The sequence below is a fragment of the Mesoplodon densirostris genome, chromosome 6 (assembly GCF_025265405.1).
Source record: "Mesoplodon densirostris isolate mMesDen1 chromosome 6, mMesDen1 primary haplotype, whole genome shotgun sequence".
In the NCBI taxonomy this organism is placed as follows: Eukaryota; Metazoa; Chordata; class Mammalia; order Artiodactyla; family Ziphiidae; genus Mesoplodon; species Mesoplodon densirostris.
In genome coordinates this window covers 44023097-44029096 of record NC_082666.1, presented here as the reverse complement: position 1 = coordinate 44029096, position 6000 = coordinate 44023097, and positions in this window count along the sequence as shown.

The following is a 6000-nucleotide window of genomic DNA, read 5'->3' as shown; positions in this document are numbered from 1 at the left end:
TCAGAGATGAGTGGCTAAACTAGAATTCGAACCTGGTCTTACCGGCCATTTTTGCCTTGGCAGTCCAGTTTCAGGAGAATAACAGTCCTAGAGATTCCCTTTCAAACTGGGTTAGTGAGAAATTCACTAAAATTACTATCAAGATCATTGCAAATGTCACTTTTTGCATATAGAGAAGTCTTTAGTTCAGAGTATAATGAAAAGGCTAATCTGGGAACCAGGATTATCTGTGAACCCTCTGGGTATCTGCATTTCTTTGCACAGGAGTGAGGTAGGCAATATTTTCTTCTCTTCATCATCATTGCTGAAATTTATTGAATTCCTCTATGGGCCAAACACCCCACATTCTTTTGATTCTCTAATCTAATTCTTCGGGGTAGATATTATAACCTCCATTTTAGAGATGGTAGGGGAAGGAAAGGATCCTTTCTTCTATCTTCTTGGGTTCTGTGGCTGGGGGCCATGAATTAAACACATAAAAGACAGGTTAACAGAAGAAGAAATTTACTTTGCATATATATGGGGGCTTGAAAATGAAGAAGAAGAAACCCAAAGAAGTGGTTAGACCCGGGGGCATGTATACCATCTAAACAAAGAGTGATAAACTGTGAAGTTACTAGACAAAGGAAGTGGAGTAAATTGTAGGAAGTAAATTAGCAATAAATTGTGCTTCCCAGGGCAGTAAATTGTGGGAAGGTAAATATATAGGGGAAACTAGTGGAAGAGAAGAATTATAGATTTATCATGCAAACTCAAGTTGGTGTTTTCTCCATTGATAAGAGTTGTCTCCAGTGATTAAGGGTTGTCATCATCTTCCTGATGTAGGAGGAGACACTTTTACAAATGGAAATTTATGCCTTGCTTTTAGACAGAAAAGGGGAGGGCAGAGAGCTAATTGCTTTTAGCTCAAAACAATCCTTACACAAAAGTGGCATCCTTTAGGGTAGCATACCTTGATCCCCTTCAAAATCAAACAATTGATCCTTACTGGAGATAGATCAAAGGAATAGAACGGAGTCTATATAAACCCCAATACATGGAATGTTATAATGTGTTAAAAGTGATATCTTAAATAAAAGGCAAAAATAGAAACTACCAGTATTCAATAAATGAAGTTGGGACAACCATCTAGCAAAAATGAAGTTAGAGCCATATATCATACCACTTACCAGGACAAAATTCAACAGGATCAAAGATTTAAATATGCAAAGTGAAACCATAAAATTTTTACAAGGAAATTACTTTTTTTTAAACCACACAGCATGGCTTGTGGGATCTTAGTTCTCCAACCAGGGATTGAACCCAGGCCCTCAGCAGTGAAAGCACTGAGTCCTAACCACTGGACTACCAGGGAATTCCCAGGAAATTACTTTTTGACTTTGAAATGAAGATGGATTTTTTTATGACACAAAACCCAGAAGTCATAATTAAAGAAATCAATACATTTAAACATGGAGGGGAAAAATGTATGCATGGCAAAAAAGCACCATAAAAAAGTAAAAATACAAATGACAATATGGGGGAAATATTTACATTTCTTATTGCAGATAAAGGCTTATTCTCCCTCATAGATAAATAACACCTACAAATGTCTGAAGAAGAGACAACTTACCCAATAGAGAAACTAATAAAGGGTAGGAATAAAGTATTCACAGAAGAAATGCAAATGGCTCCTAAACATACAGAAAGATTCTCAACTTCATTAAGCAAGAGAAATATACATTAAAAAACACTGAGGTACCATTTTCTTTGCATTTTGCAAAAATTCGTAAGTTCACTAAAGCACTGCGCTGTGTTTGGCTGGTGAGAATATCAATCAGTCAAATCTTTATGGAAGGTAATTTGTCAATGTCTTTGAAAATTACAAATGTACATGACCTAAGTTTCAGCAATTCCATTTCTAGAAATTTCTCCTACAAGTATACTCACACATAAGTGAAGCAACATACGTGGAGGCTATTTACTACAGCATTTTGGGGGTGCAAAATATGGGATATAACATAAATAGAAAACTACTAAATAAATCATAGTAGATCCATATGATATGTACAAACGAATGAAGTTTTTATATAGTGATTTAGAAGGAGTCCTAGGATATATCATTAAGTGACAAAGAGCTAGGTACAGAACAGGTGTATAGTATGCGGCTATTTGTGACCATCGGTAGGTACAGGAAGTTGACTCTACTCCGTCTCCCTGCAAAGGAGAACCCATGGCCGCTCTCCTGGGCAACGTGAGGAGATAGGACACACAATTCCGGATCCTACTTTTGCTGGAAATTGCTGGCCCTCCCCTAACTGGGTGAGCAGACCCAGGCCCAAGGACCTATGCGGTGCTCTCCCATCCCCTGCCATCAGCTTGCCCTATATCCAGCGGAACTGGCAGGAACCATACTTTTTTTTTAATTTCCTTTTTTTTTTTTTTTTTTTTTTTTGCGCTACAGGGGCCTCTCACTGTTGTGGCCTCTCCTGTTGTGGAGCACAGGCTCCGGATGCACAGGCTCAGCGGCCATAGCTCACGGGCCCAGCTGCTCCGCGGCATGTGGGATCTTCCCGGACCGGGGCATGAACCCATGTCCCCTGCATTGGCAGGCGGACTCTCAACCACTGCACCACAAGGGAAGCCCAGGAACCATACTTTTTGATTTTCCATGGACTAGGACTTTTTTCTTGCTGGTCTGGGTCTAAGTGGGGTTGGGAGTTGGCATTCAAACTTACTTTTGTTTTATTCATACCCAGTTAATCTGTGTTGGCAGTACAAAAGCCCACTCAAGACATAGAGAAATCACTTTCAGTTTCAAGTATGGAACTAGAAAATTCATCTTTAATCAGATGAAGATAACCTGGTGTGTCATCTGCCCAGGGTTTTTACAAAGCTGATGTCACTGTTTAGTGTATAAAATCCCACACAAGCCCAAGCTCGCTGTCATGTTTCATTTACCTTCTTGATTGCCAGCAGAATCTAGCAGGTGGACAAGCTTTATACTGTAAATATGTTGTCCATTCAAAGTTTGATCATTTGGCTTTGCCCTGAGACTTAGCATAAGATAGGAAACGTTATGTTGGGAGATAAAATCTCTATGTGTCTCTAGCGTTTTTGTATGTCTTACAGGGAACTAATCATGAATTTGTGCAAAGATTTGACTACAAGAATATGTATTGTCGATGTGTTGATAATCATGAAAAATGGGAAACATCTGTAATAGCCAACCATAAGAAATTGGGTATATTCTGGTACAGTGATACAGTGGGATGCACAACAGCCATTTACAAATGATGATGTAGGAGAATATTTAACAACATGCAAACGTGTTCATGATATATTAAGAGGGAAACGCTGGCCTCAAAGTAAATCACAACAGTGATCTCATTTTGAAAGTCTTAAGCAAACACACACATTGAATGACTATATACCACAGATTATTAGCACTTGTTATATTTTGTGATGGGATATGGATAATGTTTTTATTTTCTTCTTCAGATTTTGAATATTTTTCTACAAAAATAAGGCTGATTACTTTTGCAATAAAACATCTTATAAAAGGTATTATGAGAAGGGGTAGGGACAAAAACACCTCTGAGCACCTCTCCCTTATACAGTTGTAGCAGGCCAACATAGGGAGCCACCTCTGGAGCCCCAGATCTCTACCTTATCCTCTCAGGACCCCCCAGGCTCTGGCCAGCTGCTGGGGAAATTCTCTGGATCTCTGACCCATTCCTCGCTATTGATGTCTGGAGAGTGTCTGTCCTATCTGACCAGAGGCACTTGTAAAAAACTGTAACCTGAATAAAATTCTCCCCATACATTTTCCTGGTAACAATGGGAAGAGGGAGGAGAGAGTATTTAAGAAATTAATTTTATTTTCAGGTCATCTAGAAGACCACCCTCCTGCCAATTTTAGATGGAATTTTGATTGAATTTTTTTGAATACTTCTGTAACTTCTGAGAAAAGAAACTTTCTTCAGTGTCCAGCTGCAGCCTCCTGTGAGCACCTGACCCTTGTTTGAGAACGCTGGAGTCCGTTGCTATGGAAACAGTACTCAAGTCAGACTGCAACAGGAGGACCTCTCGTGAGTCCCCAAGAACATATTGTTTCCTTCTGTTTGGTTCTTTTTGGTTTAAGTATACCCAGAAACCCTCACTTTCTGGATAACCTGTTTTACATGACCAGACATTGATGAATGGATGGTCAAAGAGAGCAAATAATTCTCAACTGTTTGAGATGTCCATCTCAGAAATGCACGTTGAATTTTGATGGGTGAATTCTGATGAGAATTTGAGTCTTTGTTTTGCGCAAGTGCTTTTTTTTTTTTTGCGGTACGCGGGCCTCTCACTGTTGTGGCCTCTCCCATTGCGGAGCACAGCCGCTCCGCGGCATGTGGGATCTTCCCGGACCAGGGCACAAACCCGTGTCCCCTGCATCGGCAGGCGGACTCCCAACCACTGCGCCACCAGGGAAGCCCTGCAAGTGCTTTTAAGAACTGGCCAATCTTTCCCACAAATGGGATTAAGTTTATCATGGCTCCTAAGTAACAAAATTTTTAGTTGATGGATGCTTCTGTACTTTGCAAGCTATTGGAGCCAAAATCTGTCATGGTATGATCAAAGCTCACCTCAAATATGTGTTGGGCTTTCCTACAATACTTGCAAACTACAAAATGTTTTTTACATTTCTTATCTATTTTTAACTCATGTTCTTGTACTACAGTTAATGTTAAGGTAATTTACTTTTACTGGAGACTTAGAAAAGCCCCGTGATTTTTCTCAGAATGCAGTACAGTGAAAGTGCCATCATGCGGTATGTAGGAGCAGGCTAATCAACATTCTATTCAACCAAGAGTGACCTCATGGTGCTCTAGTCTCTCAGTTATTCCCCACTGAGGCTCAGTCATTACTGGTCTTCCAGTTTGTGGCCTGAAGCCTGCCATCTTGAAAATCCCTATGAAGAACAACATACAGTAAAAAGATTCAGCGAGATTATGAGGCAGAGGAAGGGTGATAAGGAGCAACCCCCATGTGGTAAATGATGCCTTCTTGACATTCCAATTTGTATTTCTGAAGCTTAAGATATTCCAAAACTCCTAAAGAGTGTGTGGCAAATAGAAATCTCTCTCAAAAGCAAATATTCTACAAAAACTAAAGACAACCTAAATGTCAATCAAGAGTAGAAGTGATATATAAATGGTGGTGTAGTCATACAATGGAATAATACTCGGCAATAAAAACAGAATGACCTACTGGATAAAACTTAAATTCATTATGCTGAATGAGAAAAGCAAGAGACAAAAAAGCATATGCTGTCAGAATCCATTTACATGACATTCTAGCTGAATCGTTTATTTGAACTAATCTCTAGGGGAAAGAAAATCAATCAGGCTTGCCTGGGAGTATGGGAGCGTGGGGGAGAGATTGACTGGGGAGGGGTACTGGGGAGCTTTCTGAAATGATGGAAGTGTGCTCCGTCCTGATTGGGGCGATGGTCACATGTATGTATGTATTTGTCAAAACTCATCAAAAAGTACACTTAAAATCTGTACATTTATTGTATATAAGTGATACCTCAATGAAGAAAAAGTGTCTTTTATAGCCTTTCTCTGTGAGGCATTTTTCTAAGTGCTTTATATGATTTAACTTACTTAATTCTCACAAAAATATGAGGGAGGAGATGTGTTCGTTTGCACTTTACAGATGGGGAAACTGAGGCACAGAGTGGTTACATAAATATGTAAGGTAATGGAGCTAGTGGCTGGGGCCAGGATTTGAACACTGACAGTTCAGGTCCAGAGATGGACGCTTAGCTGCTGAATCATATTTCATACCTGCCAGCAGTGGCAACCAGCTTGTGGTTTCCCATTTCCTGTAAGAGCTTTTCCAAATATGATAGCAGAACAATTGCTCATACAAGCAGAAAGAATCTGGTTACTTAAGTACACCTGTTTATGTTGGGTATTGAGATGCTTTTAATGATTCCATTTAGCTTCAAGGTAGATAACACTACTG